This window comes from Corvus moneduloides, chromosome 1, assembly GCF_009650955.1.
Source record: "Corvus moneduloides isolate bCorMon1 chromosome 1, bCorMon1.pri, whole genome shotgun sequence".
NCBI lineage: Eukaryota > Metazoa > Chordata > Aves > Passeriformes > Corvidae > Corvus > Corvus moneduloides.
The window spans coordinates 161,313,327-161,328,332 of NC_045476.1; the positions used below are offsets into that span (position 1 = coordinate 161,313,327).

The following is a 15,006-nucleotide window of genomic DNA, read 5'->3' on the forward strand; positions in this document are numbered from 1 at the left end:
ACGTAAGAAAGCATATTTTTCAGCCGTTATCTACATATCCAACTTCCAGGCTTTTTGATGCAATCCTGCTCCCCATTCAGCCTCCACACCCCCTCTTCCACTTGGCATGCATGGCATGTGGGTTGCTGGGGTTACTCCCAAATTCAGGGAAGGAATTTTCTTTCAAAAATTCAGCAGGCTTAAATCAAAACTGCTGAACTGTGGCTTTCATTTCCAGTGAAATGCCATGCCAGCACAAATACTTAAAATCTCTCAGGCAAATCGGACATCCAAGAGAATTACACTTAGAGCAATAACTGGTGTATACCCCAAAACACTATAAAGGGGATAGGAAAGGAAATATCTATAAGAACCCTAATTTGCTAGACCTGGAGAGATAAATTTTTATAAAGGCATGCAATCATAGGACAAAGGGGAATGGCTTTAAGCTGAAGGAGGGCAGATTTAGATCAGATATTAGGAAGACATTCTTCTCTGTGAGAGTGGTGAGGCCCTGGCACAGGTTGGCCAGAGAAGCTGAGAGTGCCCCATCCCTGGAAGTGTTCCAGCTTGGATGGGGGTCTGAGGAACCTGGTCCAGTGGAGGGGAGTTGGAACTAGAGGATCTGTAAGGTCGCTTCCAGCCCAAACCACTCTGTGATTCTATGATTTGCTGCATTAGAATTCTGGTCTTGCTGCATTTGCTTGCTAGCAAGTGCTGAAATGCTACAAAACTTCAACATTACATGTGGTATGACAGCTTTGGAGAGCCACTGTAGTTAATTCATGTCACATAAATGTGCCTTCCCATGGCACAGTCTTCTCTGCACGACTGGCACCATACAGTACAACAGTCAGATTTGACATTTACCTGTTGAGAGGGATTTCCCCCACCCTTGAAATGTCTTTGTGAGACAGATGAGAGTGCTGCTGGTTCCCTGTACTGGATCAACCTTCTGAGCAGAAGACTGGTGCGGGCTTAACTCTTCTCTTTGGTGGTCCCATCCACATGAACCATAGCTTTGACTCTCAAGTCTGAGAGAGAAAAGCACCATCTCCTCACATTTGGTCTCCCCTTTGAGAAGGCAGAATTTTATTTCCCTCTGAGGTGTAAGAAACAAAAGATTGAGAGAATAATGCAGGTCTTCAGTCTTTATACTGAACTTCCACTAGTGAAGTCTTTGGAAAAATGTTTATTGCAGCAAATTGAAAAGCGTGTCCGCCCTCACACCCCTCAAGTCTCTTCTCACTGTCAATAGGCCACTTCTTGCTTTTCCACACCACTGCATTAGTTTGATGTACTGATTCATTTATTCACATGAAGCAGCTTGTCCACCTCACCTATAACTATACTATTTATGAAAAGTTCACCATGGAAAACAAAACAAAATGCACAAATAAATCCTTCATAGACTGTAAGATTTTTTCCAGAAGATTTGCTTTGGGACGTTATTCATAAAAGCCAGTTCTATTACTTTTCTAAAATATTCAGTTATATCCACAGGAATGCCACTGGATATCCATAAGACCACTGTTTTCCCTGTTTTTCTGTACTTCATAGCTAATGTCCTTGTAAGGTTCAAAGTATTAAAAGACAGAAATAATATTAAAATCTATAATAAAAGTTTGAGCGTTAAAACTTTTGATGTCCACCATAAGCTAGAACAGAGCTGCAATTCAGGGCAAGAGAAACACTATGTCACACATTGCTGTGATGTTATCACTGATGTTATTCAACATTCCAATATATTAAAGCATTATGATACCTGGAAAATATTCACAAGTTGTCATCTTGATCCTAATAACATCCTAGGGGCAAAAAGATTTTTTCCCCCTATACCAACGTGCAAGAGTGTCAGGTTTATAACTCTTGTCTATGAATTACACCAGGAGGACTCAGTTTCGCTGGCAACAATTCAAACCCAGGAAAGTCAGGACAATGAAGTGACTTCAAAGGAGCATGAGTTATTGGAAAGATCATGCAAGAGCAGGCTAAGTATTCAACCTTAACATGGTTCAGTTTCATCAGATTCCAAATTGCAGGAACCAATTACTTTTTGTCACAGCAAATCTCTCATACCTCAGAGCCTGGCTCCATCTTGATGTGCAGCTGCAACTCTATTAGTGTAAATCAAAAATAAAAAAATGAAAACAAAACCAACAACCACAAAAAAAAAAAAAAAAAAAAAAAAAAAAAAAGCAAACTCAAACTCCAAAGGACACACACAAGTGCAAAGTCTGAATAAAGCCACACAGACCCTGATGCTGAGGCTGACCCACCTTTCTGCAGAGGACAAGCTCTTAAAATAAATGTTACCAAAGCACTGAAATCCATTCAACAGTTACTCTAAGATGATTCTACTTAATGAGAGACTTCTCTTCAGCCACAAGTTATAAATAGGAGCATTGCCTTTGCATAGTGTGAATCTCACAGCAAGGGGAACATTTCTAGGGGAAATTCAGATATTTAATCTAGGAATGGACTATATCACCCCATTTCTCATTTTAGGAAAAGAATGAGAGGAAGGAGAAGTATTTTTCCATCCATGTGTCTCTGAGGCACATTAAGACCTACCTTATTCCTGAGCTCTGTCCTGCAGCAGAGGATTGCCTTTAGGAATGCTTTTCCTGCAGGCTACAGCCCTGCAAGTAAACAGGCAGGGACGGGCCGGATGTGGGCAGAACTTGGGAACTTCTCTACCCCTCCCAGGGACCAAAGTAGCCTCAGAGCCACCACAAATGCAGAAGACAAGGATAGTAAGGAAGGGCTACCCCTGCCGTGGTGCCTCCCATGATTGCTGCCCTCGGCTCCTCTGCCTGGCCAGGGGAACACACAGGCACAGCTTAACACCCCTTCCCTCTGCTGGCAGATCCACCAGAGCGTCTCCTGGTCCCAGGATCAGCACTCATGGACTGAGGATTTCACTGGGGTTGGCAGATACCCGTTTAATTCAGATTGCTGCCTGGCACTCGCAGGTCAGTGGCTTCTAGTTTGTGATTTCAAGTATTTCCTGACGAAATTGCCTAGGAAGGATGTTACCAGAAATCTTCCAGCTCACCTGGTTTGCTGAAGAGAGCAGTCTGAGGGCATTATTTTTTCACAATATTGTCATATACAGTTTTTAAAAAACAATTAAGTCATCATTTTAAACCTACAAGTTTTGACAATTACTGAAAGCATTAGAAAAGATATGCATTTTTAAACTTACACATTTTAAAAATTAAGCATTTTTAATAGTTCAGGTATGCCTTCTGAAATTATCACGTCAGTGGAAGCCAACACAGACAATTGTTTTATTAAATACCACACCCTGAGATATGTGATTTAGTCTTTGCTGGCTCTGCTGATTTAGTAGCATGGCTCACAAAAGGATCGATGTTCAGGCAATCCCACCGGTATCTCAGCACACCTCTTAGCAGATTAAAGCACTCCATAATTTTTTATTGGAATGACAGAATCTGTCCCTAAATAAAGACAACACAATTGAAGCATCAATAAATTGGGAGTCATTTTCCACTTAAGTCTGTGTAACATCAAAGACACTGTTGAAACCTTAAATCACAGAAAATAATTGCTGGTGACAGAGTCCTTCTTAAGCTTCATGGATTTATTCCCAGAAAACATTAAGCCCATGGGAAAGATTACATTAATTTTTTATTACTAGTTCCCATTCTGCTTGCACACTGTTTAGAACAAATCCAAAAAAATTGGTTTTTACTGTCTAAGAAAGCATCAGTGGGAACAAGGTCAGAGGCCTTTCCCCAAATTCAGGTGATACAATGAAGGACCTTAGCAAAAGAATTTTTGAGCCTTAAATATAGAGTTGAATATAAAGTAATCCCTGAGTAAGGCCTGAATACCCACCCATACAGAAAATCTACTTATTTTCATCAAATTTTCTCATTAGAGGTTTGAAATTTGGGACCCTACAGCACAGAAGCAGGCACTGAACTAGACATGCCTGCCATGTTTTGAACATGGTCACTAAAGTGAGCAGTATTTTCAGTATTTCATCCTAACACTTTCACTCAAGTGGCACCAATGATGGGGAATTAGCTCAAGTGGTAGAGCGCTCGCTTAGCATGCGAGAGGCAGCGGGATCGATGCCCGCATTCTCCAGTGTTTTCAGAATTTATTTCATTATGAACCAGAAGGCACCATGTGAAATTGTTCTGAGATGAGCTCAGTTGGTCAGAGCCTGGTGCTGATAACACCAAGGTTGTGGGTTCGATCCCCGTGGGGACCATTCACGTCAGAGCTGGACTCGATGAGACTTGTGGGTCCCTTCCAGCTCAGGCTATTCTGTGCTTCTGTGATCATTGATGGAAGATGTGTTTACTCTCCTTCTAGTATCAGACTAACTTTTTTTTTAATTTAGTAAGAAATGGGTTTCATATTTCTCCTTTCTCCTAGCAAATAATAGCACAAACTTTTGAAAGTTTTTCCCTGGTATCTAATACTTTACAAGCTCCTTCTTCAATTGTTAGCTTTTAGCTCCCATTCTTTTCACTTTTTGTGATTTTGTGTCCCAGGGGATGAAATTCAGAGTGTTTTGTGATTCAGTTTGACTTCTTCAAGAAAGCCGAAAGTTTGTCTTTTGTGAAAAATCATGAGGTAAAAGAACCATCTCCTGTAAAATAAAAGATTTCACAAGTCCTAGGACCAAAGGAAAATGCTGCTTAGGTGTGAATTATGTGGTTTAGATGATTATTGAGCCAATAATCATTCAAATTCTTGGGAAGAAGACTCTGCTCTTGGCAGCAGGCCATACAGTTGAAACAACAGCAATTCCAGAAGCATGAAATGCTGATCACTGACTCTCTTCAAAACCCTCTAGGACAGCAGGGACCTGGTGCAAAACCTACAAGACTCCCCTGGTCACTTGTCCACTGCTCAGGCATCCGGGTGCTGCTCTTGCAATGAGAGCAGCTACCAAGATGGAGTTTTTCACGAAGAAATGCAAGTTAGGCAATGAATAAAAAATGCAGGCAGGTGGTGAGAAAAATAGGGTTATAATGAGACTCTTCACCTGTCACCTGGTCTTTAAAATGCCATTTTTTAGATGGGGATAGGGGATGGGTTTCAGATGAAGAAGATGTAGATGCCCCATCCCTGGAGGTACAAGGACAGGCTGGATGGGGTTTGGAGCAAACTGGGCCAGTGGAAGGTGTCCCTGATCATGGCAGGGGGTGGGAACAAGATGATTTTTGAGGTTCCCTTCAACCCAAAAAATTCTATAATTTCTATGGTTCATTTTGTATAAAATTATTGTGACAGACTCAGAATTAAGCTCAGTTCAGCTGTCCAAGCCCCACACCAAAAGCAAGGCCCTCCTGTCCCACATTATCTCAGCTGGGACAGGAGCAAAGGGTGCCCTGTTTACCAGACTTGATCCTTCTGTGGAAAGATTTACCTTGTAATAGACAAGATTTCACTAAGCCCATGAGTACCCAGCATTAAAAGTCCAAAGGGGCTAATATCTCCCATTCTTCCCAATGGTACTGAAGGAGAAAAACTCTCCTACGAGCTTTGCAGCCATCCAATTCAGCATCATGTCACAGAAGACAGAAGGGATTATCACTTATCATCTGATCGGGCAAACAAGTTAGCCAAACAAGAAGAGCTGGTAATGAGGCAGAAAAGCTGTTTGCACATGGCCCAGATCCTCCCACCTAGGCATGAATCAAGAGTATTCATAATACTGCTGTTTAATTGAGAGACTCCATAGATAAAGGCCAATTTTTAATTGAGACACTCGAGTAGATAAAGGCCAAGTTTTTGCAGACAGCGTAGGACTGACAAAAGAAAAAATCCATTCTCTGCGGAACTTCTTAATGACAAATCAGAATTAATAAACCTTGTCCTATTTGTAACTAAGTGTAAATAAGTGAAATGATCATTTATGCAAGTGTCTGTTTCACAGGAAATTGTTGCCTACCATGTTCCAGCAATTATTTTGGTTTCAAAGCAACACTGGCTTCGTGTCAGAATTGTCTTAAACTTGCACTAAATCAACCCAAAGACTGGTATTCCCCAAAGCCAACTTATTTCCTCCTCTTCCACGGGCCCTGGATGAGAGAGGGGTTTTTAAAAACAATGTGCAGTCCAACAGCCTAATGCTACCTCTGCCATCTTTGACACTCAGCTGTACGACATCACTGACACTTTGTGTATCTCCTGAAAGATCCTAAATCTGATACCTGGGATAAATAGTCACATCACCCCTCTACAGCTATTCCAGACCCTCCTGCTCACCCAAACTGTTTTTTTAATCAATACAAAATTTTTCAATTTATTGACAGAGAGATACCACTGATACTGGGTCAACAGACATGGCTACTCCACGCTGCTGTGGGCAATCAGTCCTGCTGAGACTCTGCTGAGCATTATTGAAATGATGAGGTTTCCTCTGACCAAATACAGAGATTTACAGTGTAGTGTCTGAGTAAACCAGCTGCCAGCCCTCTATAATACATAAAGAGGAACAGACACTTCTGGGGAGTAACATATTTCAAAAAGGTCAGACAAATTACCCTGAAAAACTTTGTATTTTTTCCACCATTTTAAGGCAGCAAGGGATGTCTGGCTGAGACTGAGGATCAACAACAGACATCTAAATCTAGGTGAAGTGACCCAGCATGACATCTTGGACAGGAAAGGCCCATCTCCACACACACTCAGCCTCTCTGCTTGAGGCAGACAGACCCAAGAGAGGTAAATGCCACACAAACCAGTGTCACAGCCTCTTGTCCTGTGTTATGTCCATCCATGCCATGGGCCACTGCAATTATGTAAGGGAATTAAGCTCACAATATGATGCATCTGCAAGTCACGAATGAAGAGAGGTACAGAGGCATAGAGCTAAGGGGAAAAGTGACACTGGTTAAACCAGAGTTATTCCTGCTTATTTCTGGTGGGATTTTTCTTGTATAGTTTTGATTTGGGTTGTTTTGTTCATTTGGGTTTTTTTTGTTTTGTTGGTTTTCTGGTTTGGTTTGTTTTGTTTTGTTCTGTTTTGTTTTTTTCTTCTGAATCCTAAAGACCTACAAAACTGCCAGCAACTCTTTCAACTAGGGGGACAGACTTTCCAAAACTCCCCAAAACTCAGTGCACCCTCTGTGGCTTCCTTGGCTAGGCAGAACATGCCTTAGAAGTTACTGCCTTCAAAAACATTCTCTGGGGGAGAGACAGGGAGCAGAGCCATAGACATGGAAATGAGGAGAAATTGAAATAAGAGTAAATAGATTCAAGTTGTTTATCATACCAGTGGAATCTGGTATAAGGGTACTTGATGCTTTATCTGTTTTCCTACATGTTATCAGTCTTAGCTCAGAAAACTGCTGAAGGAAATCAGCAGCTCTTTGACTTCCCTGTGTCACCACATCCAAAATTAGCAACTTAATTTTGTAGCCCACTCGTAACTGCCACAGCCTGCCTGGGGTCATGGCCCATAGTCTGGGAACAGCTGCTAAGGGAAGTGAAAAGGATGCTAAGGGAAGAAAATGTGGCAGTAAAAATATATACCGAAAATGAGAAAAAAATCCAAGGCAGCAATAAAAATAAGTAATGGCAGAACAGCAAATTTAAAAGGAGAAGAAAAAAGTAGCCAAATATATACAAATAGCTTGAGTAAAAACTGAACAGAAAATGTACTCAGTAATAAACCCAAGGGATGGCAAAGAAAGAAGCTAATATAAGCCCAGTTATAAACTGTTTTAATTTTGGAAATCAATCATAAAAGTACTTATCCGTATAATTAAGAAAAACCTCCAGAAAACATAAAAACCACTCTCAGAAACACTCTAGAGGTGGTACCATAATTAAACAGCAAAGCAGGACAAGGGAAATTGCCTTGAAACAGCTCAAGGTGGCTTATGAAATATCAGACTTGAACAAGGATTGTCAACCCATCTGTTAGGAATGAGCCACACTCCTGCCCCAGCCTCCCAGGGCAGCTGAACAGATTTATTATCTATGTTAAAGCACTGTCCTTTAAAAAAGAATGGGTTTTTTTTTCTTCTTCTTTCAGCAGGAATATGAAGCACTGTCCATGGCAGAGCTACACCATCAGGTCCTGTGTCCAGACTGAGCATCCTGGGCTGTGCTGCTGCAGATCATGGAAATGAGGCAGATCTGAGCTTTGTCAGTGCTCACACAGGAACAGGAGAATTCCAAGTGCTACAGAAGAGCAGTGCCTTGCTGTCTCTTGGCTGGTGCTGAACTAATTTCCCAGTCAGGATTTAAAACCACTGTGCCTGACCACCCTGTCTAGACCCAGTCAGTGGGGTTTGCTGCAGATTTTCTGGTATATCTTGAAAAGATAAGCACTGAGAAACGTTCTTTTATCAAGCATTACAATGGACTGAAAACCATGTGTTCCTTTCCTTGTAGATTCATTAGGATATTTAATTTATTGTGAAGAAAAAGCAGTCCTACCTCTGAAATAGATAAAGGGTTTCAGGGATGTCCAGCACCAGAAGTGCTGTGAAATAGGTACCAGCTGCTGTTTCATTTCTAGGAACTGCAGTGGCAATCAAGAGAGTCCACATAGATTATCTGTAGCCCTTATCTGCTGGTGAAGTTGGAATTAGTGAAGTTCTGTCGTACAAGAGGTCATTAGTTTCACACTAAGTATGGAGCCAGCAGAAATCCCCCAGTACTGCTAAACTTTACAGCTCAAAGAAAATCTTTGCAATCAATAGGCAGAGTAATTCCTCCTATGGCAATCAGTATTAACCAGGTTGCTCTGGAAGGAAATACCTGGTGCTGACCAAGGGAACACAATTCAACATGGTTGAGCACTGAAAAAAATTGCATTTGGGCAATAAGCAGTCAAACCACAACGAAGTATTGACTAAGCTTAGAACAAAGACCATGAGTCCAAAAATAATTAAATCTGTCAATAGTTTAAACTTGCCCTCAACTGTGAAGTGAAATATGGCAGTTTTGACATCTCTTATTAAAATCACTTAAGAATCAATATTCAGGACATAACAATAATCATATCAAGTTGCTTATACCGAACTCAGGGGATACTTCTGTTCTGCAAAGAATCAAAGATTAATTTCTAAGGAACTGAATCAATGCGAAGTAAATAGATTCTGACGAGCTGGAGAAGGATAACTTACCTCTACTGCATAGTAGATGAGCTCTGTGGTAACAGCACTCCCTGAGCAGAGGAAATCTACACAACTGCATCATCAGGACTGACAGCACTTGCAAAACATGACCTGTAACTCTGTTTCATTCATTCCTAATGAATAATCAAGCCTAACTCAGCTTGGAGAAGCTTTGTGGCATGTGATCAGATCAGGTACAGGTTTGGCACTTTTTGGCCAGCTCTGCAGCCCCACACACCCTGGGCTGGGATCTGTGACTCCTCAGTGGGCTCCCAGGACAGGCTGCTTTGCTTTTTCTGTAGAGCAAGGATTTGCAAGTGAGTACCAGAGCTCACAGGCACCTGCCCAGTATTTACTGCTGAATTTCCTCCGTACTAGGAAAGAAATGGGAAGTTTTTAGAGAGTATTCATACTGCTTTACAGGAAGAAGCTTTCTAAAGTCAAAACACTTCCAGAAATCTCAGACCCTTGTTACTGTACACAGAGGTACCAGATATTTGCCATGAAAACCTCAATGTAATAAAGAATAGCAACTCAGCCCACTTTGATCTCCCAAATGTACTTTTCTTTTTTTAGGTTGCATCTGGCAGTACAAGGAATCAAAAGGTGTCTCACTACTTGCATCACGTGATTTGTGAAATAAATTTTCCACTAAACAACATATCTGTTGTATATCAATAATTGTTATTACAGAGATGGGTTGTTTCTTTTTTTCCCCACTCCAGATTAAATCTCCAAGCTATAACACAAGTCCCTGGTAGGTCATGTATCCACCATCAACCCACCTACTGCCAATCCTGAATCAGTTTTCTCAGGGCAGTAACAGTGTGTGCATACTTTTTCTTTGCTATGAGAAGTATTGAGCTATTCAACTGACCTTTTAGTGATGCTGAAAAATAAATATTATCAGTCCACCCCCACCCTCATATTCAGACTAGAAAGGAAGAAGCAACTTGTCCCACAAGCAGAACTATCCATCCTGTTTCGTGGCTCACATTCACATGATAATTTTTTTCAGCCTAGTCAGTGGAGCTGGACATCAGGAGTAAAGCAGGAAGAAGAAATCAGGGCATACTCCCCCCACCCCTTGCCCCCAGCCAAGCTCCTCTGCTGTGATTGCCAGCCCAGGGTTTGTAATTGCTGATCACAACCCCCATGGCAGCCTGCACCAGCAAGGGCAAAGGAGATCACATAAAGGAAAAATCCTGAGAGGGAAAACGAGGGCTGTAGAGATCTGTGTGCTCCACTGTTATCTCTGAAGAGAAGACCTGTGAGGAGGTTGGTTTCTTCTTCCAGGTCACAGGGATAGGACAAGAGGAAATGGCCTCAAATTGCACCAGAGGAGGTTTAGATTGGAGATTATGAAGAATTTCTTCACTGAAAGGGTTGTCAAGCATTGGAAGAGGCTTCCCAGGGGAGCTGTGGAGTCACCATCCCTGCAGGTATTTAAAATGCATGTGGCACCTGGGGACATGGTTTAGTGGTGGACACAACAGTGCTGGGTTAATGGTTGGACTTGATGTTCTTAGGGGTCTTTTCCAACCTAAACTGATAATTTATTCTCTGATTCCATACTTATCAAGAAATCAGCTCCAGCTAGTGTCTCTTTGCAACTAAAATTCTATAAATGTTGCAAATTGTTACAGAATATATTATTCAATTAATAAGAAATCAAGATGCTTTGAACTAATATAGACCTTCTGATTTGTTTGGGGTATTTTTAGGAACTTAAGGCCACAATTCATGTGAAACCTCCTTCTAATATTATCTCATTCACAGCTGGAAGATTTGACTGTTCACAGATTCAGTGACTTGCCAAAGGCTGCCAGTGCAACATCCTCAATCCATAGTTCCTGACTACACTTCAATGAGCTGCATTGTTAAGGTAAAAACCCTTAACTTCACCTGTTATTTAGTGACCCTTGATGATATTTATAAATCAAGAACATTAGGACTAAGACCTCCTCTCCCTGGAAAAAAAAACCCCAACCAAACAAAACCTAGCAGTATATTTTAAACAAAATTTGAAATTAAAAACTGTAAAATAAATTTTATGATTATTGCCTTGTGAGTTTTCACTTGCTTGCAAAGGAGAAGGCAAGTCTGAGTGAACCTTGAGCAGATCACTTCAGGACTTAAGACCCGCAAGCCTCCCAAAAGCACCATGGGAGAGCTTTGCAGAAGTTTCTTTCTGCAGAATGCATTCCTCTGCTTGGCTCCGCTCATGGAGCTGGGACAGCCATCTCAGCCAAGCTTTGCTCCTACCAGCTTCAGAAGCCTGATGTGATTTCCACTGAAGGGGATCACTAAACTTCCAGCAGCAACTAGAAGAAGCCTCTAGGAAAACACCAAGTAAAATCAAGCACATGATGAAGAAAATTACCAGAATGAGTTCGTGTCCAAAGGGGATTAGGTTCCAATATGTCCATTTTCCTGTGTTTTTCCTGCTGTACCTGCATTTGCTACAAGAATTTAAAAAAAAAATGTTCACAGTTCCTCAGTTACAGTTCAGTGATTTCTGTAGATGCTGTCTCCCCCTTTCCTCACTCCCCAAACATGAGTTCTCAAACTCCAAAACATCTTTTTAATAGCTGGTAGTGCCTCATGCAAAGTGAGCAGCACCCAGTAAGGACCCAACATTCCTGAATTTAGACTCACTCAGCCATGGAAAGACCTGCAGGAATAAGTCTTCTCCAAAGAGTCAGTTTTAAAGACAAAAATGCACCACTACATTTTCTTGCAATGGGAAATAGAGTTGGGAAGCCTGGAAGGAGATATTTCAGTGTCATAGGAGATAATACATAATTAAAGCTCATGCAAGAATGACTGGGGAATTTGGCATTGCCTGAAGAGCTGAAATAGTCCAGTACCACCCGTACCATTCAGGTGTGGTGGTACAGACAACATGTTGATATAATGTGAGCTTTTTTCTTAAAGATTTTGATCCTCATTATGAGAAATAGGAAGAATTTAAGAATGGTCTTTAAACACGAGGAATTGTGATCACCCAGCAGTGATTAATCAAAACAGGTTTTAGAATAAAGCATTGCAGTATGACAAATTGAAATATCCTTTGAAGCCAAGATAATAATGGAACAAATCTCAGAAATATATTTTAGCAAGAAAGTTATCACATGCTGGAAACAAAAGTGTTCTTTTATTCCTATTACTTTCAGTATCATAGTCTCCAGAATCAAAAGCTAGCTCCGGCATGTAGCGAAGATGTTTGCCTTAAAACCGTATGAAATGCCTGAAGAAGTAAGAAAATACTTCTGTGTATGTATTGTATGTATAGGTGCTATAGACATGCTCACCCACACATTCTCTGGGTATCTGAGCTCAGAAAAACCTTCCCACAGACCAAAAAAATAAACTAGTCCTTCCACTTCATTCTTCCTCTGTTAGATCCCCACTGGGGAGCTTTTCTTCCACTGTAGTAATATGAGTCAGAGTAACATGAGTCAGACAGATACTTCCCCTGCAATGAGTCCTCCATCAGATGTGCTATTGCAACCCAAAAACTCTTCTCATTCATGGCACAGGTCTCACTCAAATTCAAGAGACAATCACTAAAGTCAGAGAGACTATCATTTTCTGTTAAAACAAACAAGATTTGGCCCCAAACTGATCCCAGGAGAGAGAAGCACTGTCATCTGCTGGTTAAAAGTCAAAAGACCTGTTTTCCTCCCTTTGCTTTGCAATGTGTTGAGGACTGCCTTTCTGCAAGTTACTTAGAGTAATTCTGCACAAAACCAGATGACATTCATCAGCTGGTGGGCTGCCCATTCCTAAGCTCAGAACTGGACTCTTCTCCATTTCACCAGAAAAGATGCCAAAATATCCAACATTGCCTCTTCCTGGAAGCAACAGAACACAACATACTTATTGAAGATGCACAGTGAATCTACAACACATATTCAGGAGTTTCTTTTGTAATAGTATTCTATAAACACTTCATTGATATAAAATCTATCTTCATGTACTTGATATGTCTAACTAGAAGTTACTTCAGGACACTGTCCCAGCTGTCCAGACCATAGTATTTGTATATTCAGAATAGCAGCATCTTGGTGGAAAATACATATGATAGTTGGTAGGATTGAAACTTTAGCTAAAACTACTAAATTCTTACTCTTTAAAAAAACAAACAAACGAAAAAAGTGATATAGTTTTTGAAGTGGAATAAACCTTGCAATTGCCTGCCTGACCTATTTAGCAACACTTCTTCCTATTACTTTATCAATTATTATCTATACAAACTCCCCCAAAACAGGTGTCTAACCAGTCTTTCATCAAAGAGAAAAAGATTCAGGCATGCACCCACAGTAATTCTGGTTGGTAATTGAGCACATAGTAATACAGATAGACTTTGCAGGTGCATCTTCCTGAGAATGATCCTATTAGTGTCCACACTGCACAGATGGGCTGTGTTATTTTAAGATTTTAATCAAAATACATGCAAACAGGCACAGCACCACATGCATGCTAATGCTGTGAAGTGTCAGCAGTCACTACACTTTTAAGAACTCTAGCAATGTGAAAACACAGAAGAGAAGGATGATTTAGGCAGTTTAGAGGAAGGCTGGGAGGTTACAGCTAGAAGGTGATGCACAGCACATTTGTAATAAATGTGAAGAAAATACCTTGTTAACACAGCAAGGTATTTCCAGATACTGATATAAACTGCACTGACACAAAGACAGAATACAAGAAGGTGTTAGGTCACAGAAATCCCAAGGTATTTATGTTCTGAGACCCAACACTGAAAACACTGATTATAGTGTAATCTTGACATCTGTCAACCTCCTGTCAATGGCTTTCCTCAATGAAGGCATTACACATCCCTCAGTTGCTGCTTTATCACCTGCAATGAAGTCTTCTACATCTGCTAATCCAAATTTGAGGGCTGACCAAACCTGATTCAGGTGACAGACTCACCTAGCACACTCTAGTCTGAAAATGTTGTTGACTAAATGAGAAATAAATAAACCCAGCTTAAGAATAATGGAACACAGATCCTTCTGGATTTCCTTTGTAAAAGACAGACCCTGTTCCTGCATGTTTGCATAGTTTAAAAAAATTAGTCTTCTGAATTTGATAGTCCTCCCTGCTGGAGGGAAAAATGAAAAAGACACAGCAGAAGTTGTGTTCAGTAACAGTGCCCCAGGTGCCAGATTTGCAAACCCAATAATGTCCTCTTACCTTCACAGACACAGCACCACCCGAAGTGGTATCTGGAGGTGCGCTCTGCAGAGCTGTCAGCCCGGCGGGGATGGGGTGCTGATGGGCGGGTGGGGCAGGAGCGCACAGACAGACGCACGGACACGGACTCGGGGACAGGGACACACACAGACAGACACACTCCCCTGAGCCCCCCTGCGCACACACGCGCTCACAGGTCCCTGTCAGCGACACGGCAGGGATGGGCAAAACGCTGCATCCCCTGTGCACCCCCACCTGCGAGAGAAGAGAAGAGGAAGAGAAGAGGAAGAGAAGAGGAAGAGAAGAGGAAGAGAAGAGAAGAGAAAAGAGAAAAGAGAAAAGAGAAAAGAGAAAAGAGAAAGAAAAGAGAAGAAAAAGAAGAGAAAGGATGGAGCGGAGGGCAGCGGGCGCTGGCGGCAGCGGCGGGCACGGAGCCGGGCCGGGCCGGCGGCGATGCCGGAGAGGGGCCGGAGAGGGGCCGGGCAGGGCGGGCGCGGGTTTAAGGAGCGAGGGGAGGGGAAGCGCTGGGCGGGGAGGGCTGCGGGCCCCGCCGCTGGCCGGGGAGGGGGGGGGGTGTCCGGGGATGGGGCCGGGATTGATCGGTCCGGGGGTGTGGGCTGGGGGACGGGGGGGTGGGAGATGTGGGCGATGAGAGAGAGGTTCGAGGGAAGGGGGCTGGGGGTGCCGGCCCGAGGGGCTGAGAAAT

The 15,006-nt window shown here is 42.1% G+C and overlaps 1 protein-coding gene and 1 non-coding gene across 2 annotated transcripts in view; one reads left to right on the forward strand and one right to left on the reverse strand.

The window, feature by feature from the left end:
* The window catches only part of COL22A1 (collagen type XXII alpha 1 chain), a 227,599-nt gene extending 212,861 nt beyond the window's left edge, over nt 1-14,738 (reverse strand). Inside the window, exon 1 of the mRNA XM_032134095.1 lies at nt 14,301-14,738. The gene's annotated coding sequence lies outside the window, so the exon portion shown is untranslated. The remainder of the gene's footprint in view (nt 1-14,300) is intronic.
* TRNAA-AGC lies at nt 4,026-4,098 on the forward strand. Its single transcript has one exon. It is a non-coding gene; the product is annotated as a tRNA-Ala (tRNA).
* Nucleotides 14,739-15,006: the final 268 nt, after the last annotated feature.